An 18,330-nucleotide genomic window follows, 5' to 3' on the forward strand; every position below is an offset into this window, starting at 1 on the left:
GGGATCCAGCGCACAAGAGAGATTAGCCTTTGGTAAGAGCAAGAGGACTTCTTGCATTTTAATAGGAGGGAGGGTGGAGAAGATGAGGCTTGGTGTTAGTAGGTTTATAGATTTGATGGTGGAAAGATGTGAAACATCTTCCAGATGTCTTCTGTTCTTCTTAGGCAGGAGAGTTGGTTAGTTGCTAATAATAAGGATGGTTGGGAAGGGAGAGTGAGAAACATTTTTTTTTTTTGTATTAATAGTACATAAGACCTTCAGATCAGGGGCAGATTCATTTAGATTCACCTAAAATACCTGACAAGGTGCCAGAACTATTTATCACATATTTTTGAAAAAAATGGTTTTAATTATCACAAACAGGGATTATTCCTAGCTTTAAATCTCATTTTAGAAAGGTATTATAGCTGTTCAGAAAATTACATATTTTTAAAGCCCCAACCTGAAATTGCCAGTATTTTGAGATATTATGTACAGATGAAATGGACTCATGGTTCATGCAAAAGTGATTTTCATTCTATAAGGGATTTTATTGAAAAGAAGAAACTACTCCATTCTGACTAAAGAACATATTGCACCCTGAAGGATTTATTTTCCAAGAGGGGCTATTGACAGGGATAGAATTATCTTCTTTTTGGAGGCCTCCCTTCTCTCCTGTAATCTTCTAGCTGGCGCCTAACACAGGGCTCTGCATCAAGGGGCTTCTCAGTACATCCAATTGAATGACTTTGTTTGGGGCCGGTCCTGATGCCTAGAACGAAAAAACTTACTTTTGATTACCTCGGGAGAATTGCTAGTAGTGGCCCTGATTTATTCTCTCTCTTTTTTCTCTCTCTCTCTCTTTTTTTTCCCCAGCTCTTCTACCCTCAATGTTTGATTGCTTGCAAGAGGCATGTGAGCCAAAATTTTAAAGTTTGCAAAGTATAAAGAAAGGAAACAAGTAAATAGGGAAGGAGAATAAATACTGAACAAGACTGGGCAAGGTGACAAGAAAGAATTACTGTGAAAATCTGGAAGAGGGCCAGGATGCAAAATGCAGGGGCTGTGTAGTTTACAGGAACTATTTAGCCTCCAGCATGCCTCAGCGATCACACAGAGAAAGCCAGATTTCGCTGCTTTTGTCTCCTACCATATAGTTAGCTATGGAAATTTGACATAGGTGATTATGTGTTTTCTGTCAGCAAACTGATACAAATACAGAGGACCATGGGGCCTGTCATCAACAAATCCAACGTGATTTGAATTGCTAGGAGGGGACCTCTTGTGGCTGTAGTGGGAAATACTTCAGCTAAATACTACCTTGGAGGCTGCAGATATTTTTATGAAGGAATTAAAAAAACCCCCACTATAAAAGCTCTTTAAAATTACATTTCAGATATTTATAATATTTAATTGTTTTGATAACACCAAATTCTGTAAGAAGGTTTTATCTGTATTGCATCTCTGAAGAGTTCAGTGTAATTTAAAGCTCTTCAGCTTTTATCCATTTAATTCACATATCCTCTGAAAAGCAAATGAAAAGAATAAGAGTTCTCATCTACATTTTGTAGATGGAAAGGAGAGGTACGGGGCAGGTAAGTAACTTATTGTGGTTTCACAGCACGACAAGCTAGGCTTATGATAGAATTTGGATATCTCATCTTGGGCTCAATTCAACAGTCCTGGTTTAGAAAACATTCATTATTAAAGCTCTAAAACAAAACCTGCTGTTTTGCAAGTGTCAAGTGATTTCTTTATTCAAGAAAAGATGGATTGAGAGACATAAAACTTACTCTTTGTTTCACTGTGAAAAGAGGCTATTCCTAGATTCTCCAGGGGGAAAAAGCTGCTTTAAAAAAATCTGGGGAGGATAGCATGTTAGCAACTAAGAATCTTTAGATAAATATATTGTCAATTATGCCCATTTTAAAGGTAGCTACATAAAAATACAGTTGTTTTGAAGGCTATCCTGAAAATCATATAAAATGAACTCCTTTCATAGTTGATTCTCTGACAGTTCCCAGACCCTGCCTTTCCTCTTGGCTCCCTGAAATTTGTGCTAAGAGTATCTGGAGAGCTAATAAATAAATGCTTTCTTTTTATTTTGAATTCAGCCTTTTAAGAACAGGACTGCCAAAACTCAAACAAGTAGTTCATATTTTAGTTAGCACCTCTTGTTTTAGAAGCTATTAGAAGAAAGTCAGAAAAATGGTAATGTCCAAGGAAATGCCACAGAAGTTCGAGTGGGATGTCAAGGAATTGATGAAATGATAAAGATTGTTTCAGTGAATGTGAAGATATTGAGGGAGAAGATATCAAAAAAAGGGAAAAGGAAATGTGAAAAAGAATAGTCATAGAGAGAAAAAAGAAATTTTGGTGGAGAAGACTGTTTTTTTTGGTGGCTTAAATTTAATAATGGGTTAACCTATGGAGTTTTTGGTAAATCTTCAGTTTAGATTCTTTACTGATAATGATGTGGTTCCTCATAAATACGGGAAGAAGAGAGTGTGTTGCTTGGTACAAGGGATGAGACAGGTAATATTTCAGAAGAAGAAAAATACGATCTCAGATGTGACACATGGCCTTGATGTCATCATCTCTAGGGTTCTGAAGACATTGAATTTTACATAATTGATCTTTTGATGTGAGGATTTCCTGGACTGTTGTTTTCCCTGCTTTATCATTTTTCACTTTCAATAATTCCAGCCTTTGGCTTTAATTAGATAGAAGAGGTTCTTCTTTTGGAAAGGAACTAGAGAAATGCAAATCTAAACTTATTCAGAGCTATGTTTGTAGGTCTCTAGGCAAAGTATGTGTCTGGCCTTTTTCAACGAAGTATTTTCAGTAACAAGTTGTCAGTGAGGTCAGTGACTAGCGGTTCAGGATTAGATACCACCCACCCTGGCTTGTAACCTCCCCTTTCTTTCTTATCCTGGGTGAACAACGCTCAGTGAAATTGACTGCCCCACTGTCATCTGCCTCTCAATTTGGTACTCTGTAACTCTGTGACCACCAAGAAGCCTTTTTCCGTCCCCCACAAAGCTCTTTTTGGAAAATTCCCTACGGAAGCTGAATTTTAAGCCCATTTACTTTATAGGAAGAAACAGAAAGGTAAGAATCAAGTTTGTAAAGAGAAGAGCTGAACTTCAGCGAATTCTCATTTCTGCATTGAATTCCTGTGTCTTAGTTATAATCATAGGTTTAAAATTTGGGGGTTTCTTCTGAATTGAGGAAGATCACATTATTGTATGAAATAGGAATGTTTTGACTAGTTATGAGAAACGTAGGCTTTCACGCTAATTTTAAAGTTATAAATAACTTTCGAACTATTGCCAGGGGAAGCTGGTAGCCAAGGTCGTGCTTTGCATTCAGAGAGTTTCTGGCTATAAAAAGCCAATTGGATACTGTGCAGGAAAAGATAAGATATGGCCTGGATGCTTGTGCTTTGGCATGGGAGTGGGGAAAAGGAAGCAAAGATGGAATATGTTTGAAGGGATTTTACTTTCAACCAAAAGCTAATTCATAGTAAATGGAAGATGTTTCAAGTGAGATAATGGCAAAAAGCATTAATTTCTGAATTTAATGTCTGTTTGTTTTATAATTGGAAGGAATATTAAGAGGTTCAGGAATGCTCTCAGAACTGTTTGATGACCAGTTATAGTCAAATGAAAATCACTGTATGGAATGATCATGAGATGTAATGATCAATCATGTAAAGAAAAGGTCACTATCTAATGGGATCTGAATGATTGTGAGCAGCTGCTGTCAGTTACACGGAAGACAGAAATAAAAGAAATGAGTTCAAATGGAAACAAGAAGAAATTGGGGTTAGACATCAGAAAGTTCATTTACTGTAGAGGTTTTGAGTCACTGATATGTGCCTACTAAGATCTCTGGAGATAACGTGAGAAGGCAATGATTTGCTTAAAACAAAGTGGGAAAAGCAGGATTTCAAGTTTGCATTGGTTCTGGGTTTGTGGCTAGTTTTTTAGACAGATTGAAAGCTCAACATATTGAGAATAGTTGTGATTTGAAGATTCAGATTATCCATGGTCAGATTTGAATGGCATATTTGAGTGTGCTATTAAAATTTCATTGTCCATTATAAAAAAATTATCTCAGTAGAACCATAGGACAAGTTTGTTAAATGGAGAAACCTAAAATACAGACAGTATAGACAAAGTTATTCCCATTTGTTACCTCCTACACATAGTCTAAATCTTCCTATTTGAGTAAAGATTGGGATTTTTATGGTAAAACTTTTTTTCATTATAAAAGCATTAAATGTTCATCGTAGGAATTTTGAAAGCACAGAAAAATATTACCTGTAATTTCATTGATGTGTTTCCTTCTAGTCTTTTTTTTTCTAGATGGCTTTAAAAATAATTGCAATAATACTATAGATAAAATTTGGAACCTTGCTTTTTCATTTAACGATATACCAAAACATTTTCCACAGAATATTACCTATTCTACAGTGGTGTTATTTTAAATTTGTGTAACATTTTTTCAAGTGAATGAATATAATTTTATTAATCATTGCTGAACATCTAGATGCTATGGTAAACATCTTTGTGTATTTATTTACTTATGTGTATATGTATGTTGTAGATATGTTTAAGATAATTTCCTTAATCTCTGTTTCTAAGTGTGGAAGTGTTGGATTAGAGAGCACTATGTTTGAAGGTAAAAGTTGTGATATTTAAGATGTGTTTTTACTGTTATTCTTTTAAAACATTGTAAAATTCCTAGTCTACCAAATGATATATTTATTGTCTATGATGTGCAAAACATTGTTATCAGGCACATAGATACCAAAATACTTAGCGTTTAGAAGGATGGAATCTCTCCTACCTACAAAATTTCCACTCAATAAACTTTTACAGATATCAACAAAGCTACATGTCAGAGTTGAAAATACTTCAGCTCTACCTGAAACCAATAGGTAGTATTGTTGATCACTTATGTTACTTTGGACATGAAAATAACAGAATGTATAAGTAATTTTATTAGAAGGCCACGTAGACATAGTGATTTATATGACTTTTATGATACAACTGTGACAAAGAAATAGGAATAGGAAGAATAAATTCTTTACTTATTGTGAATCTTTGGAGAAATTAGAAGTATTTGGAGAAAATCTTTAGCAACAGACTAGAAAGAAAAGGGATAGAGGGCACATGCTAGAGGAGCAATTCAGTATTGGGTTTTTCTACAGGGAAAACATGAGAATGGAATTAGGCGTGGCTATGGTAGGAGTCAGAGAAGATAAGTTTTAATTCTGTCATTGTTGAGTTTGAGAACCATGTTGTGTAAATAGAGTAGAAGGAAGAAAGCTAAGGAATTAGTGATAAATACAACTAATTATTGGAAGTGGTTACTGGTCCCAAGTAATCAAAGTGGAGAGATTAGAGATATCAATATTATGTGGTGTGAAGTGAGAGGTAGAGTTATGAATTATCAAAGAATATATTCTTCTTGTATTAAAAAACTTTTTACATTGTGAAGTTTTTATTATTCAGTAATAATATTTAGAGAAAGACCATAGCTACAGAAGGATGGGAGTTTCATTCTCTATTCCCCATGAACTTCTGTTTGCATGTTTCTATTTTTTTTGGAATAGAAGGGATTAAGATTTAAGAAGAGAAGTTAGCAACCCAAACTGGCCTGAAGAGAAATTATGCGCTTTGTAATGAAGACTTGAAAATAGTGTTTATTTGTGGATCATTGGCTCATGGGAATGCTAGTCTAGAGATTTAAAAAGTGTGATTTTCTGATTCTTGTTTGGATACTGGATTTTAAGTGACATGGTACTGCGGGGTGGAACTCCGGAGTTTAGCAAAGTTGCAAATCTAATGGTAACTGACAGATAATTGAGGCTGCAGAATTTTTGAAGGTGAACAGGACTGTTAGCCGATACATCTGATTTTTCACATGCTTAATTACTGCTTTTAACCACATTATTTTTGCCTGGGATTCAGCGAGTAATCTGTAACCAATTTAATCACTAGCTTCTAGCATATGATAGGTGACTTTGAGTTCCTGTGTGCAAAATGGAAGATTAGGTCAAGTTTATTTGGCACCCTCCCCACCTCTTTTCTTTGCCTTTCATTATCCTAACCAGGATGATTTTCTGCTTCAGATCCCTCCTGGCAATGGGGAAATTGATTTGATGGAGAAGGCAATGTTTAGTGCAAAGAAAGTCTCTCAAATACTGGAACTTGAACAATGGAGGCCCCTACTTTAAATTAGCACTGTTCAAAATGTAATTAGAAGTTCACAATTTTTAACTGATCTATGAAACGAGATAAGAGGCTTGTGCCTGAAAGTAAATCAGCTACACCCTAAGCACTTTGTAGCAAGACTTTCTAGATGAAGGAAGCACTCATTAACTTACATTCTGGTACAAGCTCCTTTTCTCATTGCAGACCTGCAGTTTGAGTAGCGTTGCCTAAGTTACACTGTATAAACATTTATCCCCTCTTGAGAGGTGAAGCTGGCTAGGCTTCAGGGTCAGGTGGGGACTTGGAGAACTTTTCTGAATAGCTAAAGGATTGTAAATGCACCAATCAGTGCTCTGTGTCTAGTCTAGCTAAAGGTTTGTAACCGCACCAATCAGCACTCTGCAAAAATGCACCAATCAGTGCTCTGTATCTAGCTAAAGGTTTGTAAATGCACCAATCAGGACTCTGTAAAAACAGAACCAATCACTCTGTAAAACAGACCAATCAGCAGGACATGGTAGGGGCCAAATAAGAGAATAAAAGCTGGCCACCTGAGCCAGCAGTGGCAACCTGCTCGGGTCCCCTTCCACACTGTGGAAGCTTTGTTCTTTCACTCTTCATAATAAATCTTGCTGCTGCTCACTCTTTGGGTCCGCATTACCTTTATGAGCTGTAACACTCACCGCCAGGGTCTGTGGCTTCATTCCTGAAGTCAGCGAGATCATGAACCCACTGGGAGGAACAAACAACTCCAGACGTGCTGCCTTTAAGAGCTGTTACACTTACTGTGAAGGTCTGCGGCTTTACTCCTGAGGTCAGCAAGACCACGAACCCACTGGAAGGGAGAAACTCCGGACACATCTGAACATCTGAAGGAATAAACTCCGGACACACCATCTTTAAGAGTGGTAACAGTCACCGCGGGGTCTGCGGCTTCATTCTTGAAGTCAGCGAGACCAAGAACCCACCAGAAGCAACCAATTCTGGACACATTTTGGCATCCCAGATGGGACTCTTGCCTATTGCCAAGTGATGAGTACCATTGGACCCCTTTTGCTTGCTATTCTGTCCTGTTTTTCCTTAGAATTCTGGGGGTAAATACTGGGCATCTGCTGGTCAGATAAAAGCAACTAGCGCGGCTGCTGGACTAAAGACACGGGTGCCAGGCTTTCTGGGATAGGGCTCTCTAACAACCCCTGACTCTATGGAGTTGGGAATGTTGGTTTGCCTGGAGCCAGCTTCCACTTTTCTGGTACTTCCAGGCTGAGCCGAGGGTTGACAGAGAGGAAAGCCATTCAGCTCTGGGGTCCCAACAACAAGTTGGTTGACCCTGCGGCCATGAGTGGAACTCTCAAAATCATGTCACCCAAGCGAGACTTGCCCATCTATCCTATCTCCTGACCCTTGCCTCCTGGGTCCTAATGCCTGTCAGACAAACTTCCTCTTGCCTCTCTTCTCCGAGGCTAGTCCACTTCTAAAAACCACTCCCTGTCTCTGGTGCTTTTCTAGTTTCTCCTATAAGAATGATTTCTAGTATAAACTTCAGGACTCTTTTACCTTCTTTAGGCACCCGGGCTCACCAATCAGAAAGACATAATTTTTGCCCAAAGTCCCATCTGGGTGAGGGACTATCTGGAATTTTAGGATCCCTCCTCAGACAAGCAGGCCTAACAAAAGCTATTCCTGAAGCTAGGATATGGGGAGCTTCGGAAAGGGTATCTTTCCTATTCATATAAGTGAGGACAAAAAGCATCACTCTTTCAACTCTGGAGATCCTTTCCCTCCCTCAGGGTATGTCCGTCCACTTCATTTTTGGGGCATAACATCTTTATAGGACAGTGATAAGGTCCCAATACTAACAGGATAATGCTTAGGACTCTAACAGCTTTTTGAGAATGCATCGGCAAGGGCCACTAAATCCGATTTCTCTTGGTCCTCTTTGTGGTCTAAGAGGACAGGCAAGAATGCAGGTTTTTGAGAATGCGTCAGTAAGGGCCACTAAATCCGACCTTCCTCGGTCCTCTTTTTGGTCTAAGAGGAAAACTAGTGTTTCTGATGCCGCGTCGGTGAGCACAACTATTCTGATCAGCAGGGTCCAGGGACCGTTGTGGGTTCTTGGGCAAGAGGTGTTTCTGTTGCTGCATCAGTAAGTGCAACTATTCCAATCAGCAGGGTCCAGGGACTATTGTGGGTTCTTGGGGAGGGGTAGAAACAAACCAAGACCACGGGTGGTTTTGTCTTTCAGATGGGAAACACTCAGGCATCAACAGGCTCACCCTTGAAATGCATCCTAAGCCATTGGGACCAATTTGACCTGCAAACCCTGAAAAAGAGGCAGCTAACTTTTTTCTGCACTATGGCCTGGCCCCAGTATTCTCTCTCTGATGGGAAAGAAGGCCACCTGAAGGAAGTATAAAGTACAATCCTATCCTGCAGCCTGACTTTTTCTGTAAGAAGGAAGGCAAATGGAGTGAAATACCTTATGTCCAAGCTTTCTTTTCATTGAAGGAGAATACACAACTATGCAAAACTTGCAATTTACATCCCACAGGAGGACCTCTCAGCTTACCTCCATATCCTAGCCTCCCTATAGCTCCCCTTCCTATTAATGATAAGCCTCCTCTAATCTCCCCCACCCAGAAGGAAACAAACAAAGAAATCTCCAAAGGATCACAAAAACCCCTGAGCTATCATTTATGTCCCCTTCAAGCTGTAGGGGGAGGGGAATTTGGCCCAACCCAGGTACATGTCCCCTTCTCCCTCTCTGATTTAAAGCAGATCAAGGCAGATCTGGGGAAGTTTTCAGATGATCCTGATAGGTATATAGATGTCTTACAGGGTCTAGGGCAAACCTTTGACCTCACTTGGAGAGATACCATGCTATTAGGTCAAACTCTGGCCTTTAATGAAAAGAATGTGGCTTTAGTTGCAGCCCGAGAGTTTGGAGATACCTGGTATCTTAGTCAAGTAAATGACAGAATGACAGCCGAAGAAAGGGGCAAATTCCCTCCTGGTCAGCAAGCCATCCCCAGTATGCATCCCCACTGGGACCTTGACTCAGATCATGGGTACTGGAGTTGCAAACATCTGTTGACCTGTGTTTTAGAAGGACTAAGGAGAGTTAGGAAAAAGCCTGTGAATTATTCAATGATGTCCACCATAACTCAGGGAAAGGAAGAAAATCCTTCTGCCTTCCTCGAACAGCTATGGGAGGCCTTAAGAAAATATACTCCCCTGTCACCCGACCCACTTGAGTGTGAATTGATTCTAAAAGATAAGTTTATTACCCAATCAGCCACAGATATCAGGAGAAAGCTCCAAAAGCGAGCCTTGTGCCCTGAACAAAATCTGGAGGCATTATTAAACCTGGCAACCTCGGTGTTCTATAATAGGGACCAATAGAAACAGGCCCAAAAGGAAAAGCAAGATCAGAGAAAGGCCACAGCCTTAGTCATGGCCCTCAGACAAACAAACCTTGGTGGTTCAGAGACGACAGAAAATAGAGCAGGTCAATCACCTGGTAGGGCTTGTATTCAGTGTGGTTTGCAAGGACACTTTAAAAAAGATTGTCCTACTAGAAATAAGCTGCTCCCTCGCCCATGTCCACTATGCGGAGGCAATCACTGGAAGGCTCACTGCCCCAGAGTACAATGGTTCTCTGGGCCAGAAGCCCCCAACCAGATGATCCAACAACAGGACTGAGGATGCCTGGGGCAAGTGCCAGCTCATGTCATCACCCTCACTGAGCCCCGGGTATGTTTAACCATTGAGGGCCAGGAAGTTGATTTCCTCCTGGACACTGGCATGGCCTTCTCAGTGTTAATCTCCTGTCCCGGACAGCTGTCCTCAAGGTCCGTTACCATCTGAGGAATCCTGGGATGGCCTGTAACCAGGTATTTCTCCCACCTCTTCAGTTGTAACTGGGAGACTTTGCTCTTTTCACATGCCTTTCTTGTTATGTCTGAAAGTCCCACACCCTTATTAGGGAGGGACATATTAACCAAAGCTGGAGCTATTATCTATGAATATGGAGAACAAGTTACCCATTTGTTGTCCCCTGCTTGAGGGGGGAATCAACCCTGAAGTCTGGGCATTGGAAGGAACAAACTCAAGCTCCAGCCTTAAGCCTTCCCACAGGAAAAAACTTTTCTTTATACATCACAAAGAGAGCAGGAATAGCTCTTGGGGTCCTTACTCAGACTCATAGGACAACCCCACAACCAGTGACATACCTAAGTAAGGAAATTGATATAGTAGCAAAAGGCTGGCCTCAGTGTTTACAGGTAGTTGTGGTGGTGGCTGTCTTAGTGTCAGAGGCTATCAAAATAATACAAGGAAAGGATCTCACTGTCTGGACTACTCACGATGTAAATGGCATACTAGGTGCCAAAGGAAGTTTATGGCTATCAGACAACTGCCTGCTTAGATACCAGGCGCTACTCCTTGAGGGACCAGGGCTTCAAGTGCATACATGTGTGGCCCTCAGCCCTGCCGCTTTTCTACCAGAGGATGAGGAGCTGGTCAAGCATGGCTACCAACAGGTTATAGTCCAGACTTATGCCACCCAAGATGATCTCTTAGAAGTCCCCTTAGCTAATCCTGACCTTAACCTATATACCGATGAAAGTTCATTTTGGAGAATGGGATACGAAGGGCAGGTTATGCCATAGTAACAGTACTTGAAAGTAAGCCTCTTCCCCCAGGGACCAGCACCCAGTTAGCAGAACTAGTGGCACTTACCCAAGCCTTAGAACTGGGAAAGGGAAGAAGAATAAATGTGTATACAGACAGCAAGTATGCTTATCTAATCCTACATGCCCATGCTGCAATATGGAAAGAAAGGGAGTTCCTAACCTCTGGGGGAACCCCCATTAAATATCACAAGGAAACCCTGGAGTTATTGCACACAATGCAAAAACCCAAGGAGGTGGCAGTCTTATACTGCCAAAACCACCAGGGAGGAAAGATGGAGAGAAAGAAAGAGAGAGACAAAGTCAAAGACAGAAGGAAAGAGAGAGGAAGAAACAGAAAGACAAAGAGAAGGAGATAGAGGAAGAGACAGAGACAAAGAAGGAGTCAAAGAGAGACAGAGAGAGGAAGATACAGAGAGACAGAAAGTCAAAGAAGGAAAGAGGAAGAGACAAAGAGGGAGTCAGAGAGAAAGAGACAGACAGATGAAGAAATCAAAGAGGGAGAAAGAGAGAGATAGAAGTAGTAAAGAAAAAACAGTGTACCCTATTCCTTTAAAAGCCAGGGTAAATTAAAAACCTATAATTGACAATTGAAGGTCTTCTCTGTAACCCTATAACACTCAAATACCACCTTGTTGTCAGTGTAAACAAGGGTGTAGCCCAAAAGCACTGAGGCCACTGACAACCCATAGCCTTCCTATCAAAAATCCTTAACACAGCAAGTTTCCTAACAGGGGATCTAAATCATAATTAATTACCATACAAAGGTCCAACCAGACCTAGGAGGAGGAGGAACTCCCTTCAGGACAGGACGATAGATGGTTCCTCCTGGGCGATTAAGGGAAAAAGACACAATGGGTGTTCAGTAAGTGATAAGGAAACTCTTGTAGAAGCAGAGTTAGGAAAATTGCCTAATAATTGGTCTGCTTAAATGTGCAAGCTGTTTGCACTCAGCTAAACCTTAAGTACTTACAGAATCAGGAAGGAGCCATCTATACCAATTCTAAGTTAATATGGACTGAACGAGGGTTTATTAATAGCAAAGAATAATTAAAATCCCAAACTTACAAGGTTTTCAACAAAAGTAAAATTTGCTAAAAGTTAACAGTGTAACATGTATTATCCTACTACCACACACTCTCAAAGGATTTCTCAGACAGTTTGCAAGAAATAACAAAATCTATCCTTACTCTACAATCCCAAATAGACTGTTCGGCAGCAGTGACTTTCCAAAACTGCCAAGGCTTAGACCTCCTCACTGCTGAGAAAGGAGGACTTTGCACCTTCTTAGTGGAAGAGTGTTGCTTTTACACTAACCAGTCAGGGATAGTACAAGATGCCGCCCAGCGTTTACAGGAAAAGGCTTCTGAAATCAAACAACACCTTTCAAACTCTTATACCAACCTCTGGAGTTGGGCAACATGGCTTCTCCCTTTTCTAGGTCCCGTGACAGCAATCTTGCTATTACTCACCTTCGGGCCCTGTATTTTTAACCTCCTCATCAAATTTGTTTCCTCTAGAATCAAGGCCATCAAGCTACAGATGGTCTTACAAATGGAACCCCAAATGAGCTCAACTAACAGCTTCTACTGAGGACCCCTGGAGTGACCCGCTGGCGCTTTCACTGGCCTAAAGAGATCCCCTCTGGAGGAAACTACAACTGCAGGGCAGGCCCCTTCTTTGCCCCATCCAGCAGGAAGTAGCTAGAGCGGTCATTGCCCAATTCCCAAAAGCAGTTGGGGTGTCCTGTTTAGAGGGGGGATTGAGAGATGAAGCCGGCTGGGCTTCTGGGTTGGGTGGGGACTTGGAGAATTTTCTGTCTAGCTAAAGGTTGTAAACGCACCAATCAGCACTCTGTGTCTAGCTAAAGGTTTGTAAATGCACCAGTCAGCACTCTGTAAAAACGCACAAATCAGTGCTCTGTGTCTAGCTAAAGATGTGTAAATGCACCAATCAGCACTCTGCAAAAATGCACCAGTCAGCACTCTGTGTCTAGCTAAAGGTTTGTAAATGCACCAATCAGCACTCTGTAAAAACGCACCAATCAGTGCTCTGTGTCTAGCTAAAGGTTTGTAAACGTGCCAATCAGCACTCTGTAAAAACGGACCAATCAGCACTCTGTAAAATGGACCAATCAGCGCTCTGTAAAATGGACCAGTCAGCAGGACGTGGGTGGGGCCAAATAAGGGAATAAAAGCTGGCCACCTGAGCCAGCAGTGGCAACCCGCTCAGGTCCCCTTCCATGCTGTGGAAGCTTTGTTCTTTTGCTCTTCACAATAAATCTTGCTGTTGTTCACTCTTTGGGTTCGCATTACCTTTATGAGCTGTAATACTCACCACGAGGGTCTGCGGCTTCATTCCTGACGTGAGCGAGACCATGAACCCATCGGGAGGAACAAACAACTCCGGATATGCCGCCTTTAAGAGCTGTAACACTCACTGTGAAGGTCTGTGGCTTCACTCCTGAAGTCAGCAAGACCATGAACCCACCGGAAGGAAGAAACTCTGGACACATCTGAAGGAACAAACTCTGGACACAACATCTTTAAGAGTGGTAACACTCACCACGAGGGTCCGCGGCTTTGTTCTTGAAGTCAGTGAGATCAAGAACCCACTGGAAGGAACCAATTCTGGACACACTCTTACCTATATGCATGAAGGCAGAGAATTGGGATGAAGGTATACAATTAACTGGGTAATAAATGAATTACCAATTCTCAGTTGATGAGGCCTCTAGAGGTGGCATCAGTTCAAAGAGGCCCAGAGTTAGCTCATTGAGGAGCCCACAGAATAACTGAGAGGCAGGATTGCCGAAGGGCTACACTGGGTCTACTCTAATGTTGGTTTGGAATTCATTCATTCATTCTATATGACTTGTGTGCCAGACATAGTTCTTAGTCTGGGGATAAATACCAGTGAACCAAAAATAGACCCTGTCCTCATTATGTTTCCTTTCTAATGTGTGTGTTTTTGTGGATGGGGGTGAAGACAGAGTAATACATAAACCAACTTCTCTGAGATTCACCAGAAGAGATCCTGGGTTCTTAGTCCAGGGCTGAAGCTCATGGGTCATGTTTTCATGGGAATTTGCAGGATTAACTTGCTTTTCTGTTAGACTCCGCAATTTCTATTTTCCCGATGTGGGATTACAAAGGAATCTTAAGAATCAAATAGTCTGTGATAGACACTGTTGGTTGCCTATGCAATATCCATGTATTCTCCTCTGCTTGCTAATTGACAGAACCCTAATTTGGGTCAAGAAAAAAAAGGCATAATGTTATGCAGATTGATCTAGTATCTTCTTCCCGCTTAAGACAGTTATATTTGGTTAAGACAGATGCATAGCAGTTCTAATAGACCTGCCTCATTCTTTCCAGCAGCTTTGTTGTGTTTTACTCTGTGTATGTAGCAGAATTTATTTAGCCCATTCTGAATTGATGGACATGTTTGTAGTTTTCAGTATTTGTTGTTTGTTTGTCCTGTTGCTGTGTGCAATGAATATTCTTGTTCATATATCCTGGTGTACTTTTTGAGTGTATCCTTAGAATACATTCATGGAAGTGGAATTGCTGTATCAATGGGAATATTTATTTTAAAATTTCATAAGTATTACATTTAATTGGAAATATTCAAGTCAAGAGTATGCATAATTTATAATTTGAGATATATTGTCATATTTCTCTTCAAGAAGTTCATATCAGTTTATACCCCTTCAACAGTGTATACTAAGAGCTTATGTTCCCAACACTTAACCAGCACTGATGATACCATATCAAAATTTTTCAATTTTGGCTGCTTGGTGAAAATAATATCTTGTTTTATTTGATTTGCATTTAATTAATTATAAGTATAGTTGAACAATTTCTAAGTACTTATTAACCCATTGCCCTTCTTTTTACATAAATTGCCTTTACAAATACTTGCCCAATTTTTTCTATTGAGTTTTTTTTTTTTTTTTGAGATGGAGTCTCGCTCTGTCACCCAGGCTAGAGTGCAGTGGTGCCATCTCAGCTCACTGCAAGCTCCGCCTCGTGTGTTCACACCATTCTCCTGCCTCAGCCTCCCAAGTAGCTGGGACTATAGGCGCCCACCACCACGCTGGGCTAAATTTTTTTTTTTTTTTTTTTTGAGATGAGGTTTTGCTCTTGTCACCCAGGTTGGAGTGCAATGGCACAATCTCGGCTCGCTGCAACCTCTGCCTCCTGGGTTCAAGCAATTCTCCTGCCTCAGCCTCCCGAGTAGCTGTGATTACGGGTGCCCACCACCATGCCTGGCTAATTTTTTTGTGTTTTTAGTAGAGACGGGGTTTTACTGTGTTAGCCAGCATGGTCTTGATCTTGTGACCTCGTGATCCACCTCCCTCAACCTCCCAAAGTGCTGGGATTACAGGCATGAGCCACCGCGCCTGGCTGAGTTCTTCTTTTTATCCCACCATAGTAAATTAAGCAAATTAGCTTTTTGCCTGTTTAATATGTTCCAGGTATTTCCCCATAATTTGTTGTTTATTTTATGACTTTTGTTTTATTTTTGAATTATATAGGAAACAAAATATTTTTGTAGTCAAAATTTTAAACCTCTTCCTTTATAGCTTCTGGGTTTTGAGTTTTGCTTAGAAAGGGCTTTCTGCTTAATTATTATAAATTTATTATACATACTTTAAAAATGTATTATACATAAACATTTCCACTTAGTTATTGTACATTTATTATACATAAACTTATATATTCATACTTTCAGAACTTTAAAATTCTTGCTACATCTGGAATTGAATTTGGGCAAAAGAGTGAGCAGGGAGTAAGCTTTATTTTTAATTTTTCTCCTAAATGTTTATTCAGTTGATCATTATAATTTATTTAAGAAACACCTTTTTTCCTGATAATTTGAAAAGCCGTATTTATCATAAGCTAAGTTTATATTGGAGTCCATTTCTCAGCTGTCTTTCCTGTTCTATTAATATTTGTTCCTATTTTTTCCAATCCCTACTTTTTAAATAACTTCATTTCATAATATGTTTTAATAACTGGAAGGAATAATCCTTCTCCATATTCTGTTCTGTCCTTTCAGGATTTTCCTAGATGTAATCACATAATATTTATTTCTAGATGAATTTTAACATTTTGTCAAGTTCTCATGTGGTCTGTGGACATTTAACAGGGAGAATTAACACTTCTGTAATGTTCAATTTCCCTATACATCACTTTTTAGTTTACTTAATTCTTCTTTTACAACCCTCAGTAGAGTTTTAAAGTTGTTTTCATTATCAGTATTTAAAAAATTTTGATTGGTATCATAAATGGTCTCTTTCCTTCCATCATATTTTAAAATTAGTTATTATGTGTAAGAAAGTGAGCCATTGATTTGGGTCCACATTTGTATTTTTAAGAAGTGCCTCCGGTGGTTGATACACAGCTAATATTCATATGGGCTTTTGGGATCTAGATCTCTATACTGCTCTTTTGGATTTATTTCTTCAACCAGGTGTTTCCTCAGATCTGTAACTAATCAGTCCACATATCTTTTTTAAAAAGTCATTTATAAAAATTAACTTTTTTAAAGTAAAAAGTTATTTATGCACATTTATTTTAGTAAAGGGTACCTTAGCCAGGGTTTTTGATTATAACTAAAGTCTACTTTAGCTGGTTTAAGCAACAAGAGTTTCATAAATGACATTAGGTAGTTCATAGATTCTCCAGGAGAGCCAGAGAAACAAAGACAATGCAGCTAGGAAGATTGGACAGTGATACAGAAGTACTGGTTTCTACCATTTGGTGCTTTTGGGCTGGACACTGGAAGCCCCATCACAGCTTTCCTAGAAGGATCTGATTCCTGTGACCTAAAATCTCACCCAAGCCATGTTTGATTGGTGAAATCTGGGTTCTATTTCAATCAATTTATTGCTCCATGTTATTCTGAATTATTTTAATGTTTTATCTGTTAGGACTGATAGTCCCTAGTGAGGCATACAAATTGTTAAAATATGAAATGCTTTTGTACTTCTCCCTTACCCTTACCAGTGATTTTCCTTCACTTGGCCTCTGCTTGAGATCCCCTGGACCTTTCCTAGACCCAGCAACTGAAAGGTAAACACTTGGCACAGGATGAAGCTTCCAAGACAGCTCCAGCCTAAGCTCTGATTGCTTGGGGCCTGAGCCATGCTGGTTGTTAAATATTTTTAATATCTCTCCTACTGTTACTCAATTGACATCCAATTAGATTCTATATATTTTTTAAGGCTTTTCTGACCCACTAATAATAATTAAAAGTCACACCAATGAAAGAATATATGACAATTTATTTAACCAGTCCCTTATTAATGCACATTTAGGTTGTTTCTACCTTTTGTTGCTACAAGCAATTCTGCAGTTTGTGATATACATCTTTGTTCATATGTTCAGATCCCTAGAAGTGGCATTACTTTGTTCAATAATTTGTGCATATAAAATTTTGTGGATACTGCCAGAATGCTTTTCAAAGAGATTTTACCAATATTCACTTTGACCAACAGTGTATGAGATAGCTCACATTTCTTTATCTTGGCAAAGAAAATTTCACAAAAGATTTAAAAAATGTTTGAGTGAAACCAATTTTATCTTTTAGCAATGATTTTTTTAAAAAAAGGAAGAGAAGAAAATTAAGTTAGTTTACTATGAGTGGCTCCTAATGAACCTATACCAATGTAGCAAAAAATCATTTTTCTCTTTTCTAATTAATAATATTTTGATACTTTTCTAGAGACCAAGATAGAATTTGGTTTTACTTTTTAAATTCTACCTTTCCGATATATGGGAAAACATTCGTCAATTCCCAATATTCTGTTACCACTCTCATTTTCCATTAGTATGCCAAATGCCAGCAAGAATTCTGTGATAATATGTACATGTTTTTCAGTGCTCTGTAAAATAGTGGTTCTCAACTCAGGGTGCTTTTGCTTCTCAGAGGACATTTGGCAATGTCTGGAGACATTTTTGGCTGTCATAACTAGGGGGCAGGTTCTTTTGGCATCTAGTGGGTAGAAGCCAGGGATGCTGCTAAACATTTTACAACACACAGGAAAGCCCCCAACCATAAAGAGTTATCCAGCCTCAAATGTCAATAGTACTGAAGATGAGAAACCCTGCTTTAATGGAATATACCCAGAAATGGTCATTTATCTAAATTGTTAAGCATTCTCTTACTATCTTTTCTCCTTTCTTGTTTATCAATTTCCTCTCAAGATTGTTGGTACAATCTTTTTATTTTAAAGACCATTCTCCTTGGGAGACAAGATGAAAGCAAAGTAAAAATATTGTTATTTTGCTTTCTCCCTATTACTTGTTAATATGAAATCTTTCTGGGGGAGGAGGAGACTTGTACCTTTTTTATCTACTTCCATCATCAAACACAACCTTAAGTTTTTGTGTTGTTTAAGTCTTTGCTCATCCTAGGTTTACACTACT

The 18,330-nt window shown here is 39.5% G+C and overlaps 1 protein-coding gene and 1 pseudogene across 1 annotated transcript in view; both read left to right on the forward strand.

Moving 5' to 3' along the window:
* Positions 1 to 2,884: 2,884 nt before the first annotated feature.
* The window catches only part of CTNNA3 (catenin alpha 3), a 1,788,954-nt gene continuing 1,773,508 nt past the window's right edge, over positions 2,885 to 18,330 (forward strand). Inside the window, exon 1 of the mRNA XM_055353691.2 lies at positions 2,885 to 3,090. The gene's annotated coding sequence lies outside the window, so the exon portion shown is untranslated. The remainder of the gene's footprint in view (positions 3,091 to 18,330) is intronic.
* LOC129525100 (uncharacterized) lies at positions 4,661 to 14,452 on the forward strand (annotated as a pseudogene).

This window comes from Gorilla gorilla, chromosome 8 (genome assembly GCF_029281585.2).
Source record: "Gorilla gorilla gorilla isolate KB3781 chromosome 8, NHGRI_mGorGor1-v2.1_pri, whole genome shotgun sequence".
NCBI classification, from domain to species: domain Eukaryota; kingdom Metazoa; phylum Chordata; class Mammalia; order Primates; family Hominidae; genus Gorilla; species Gorilla gorilla.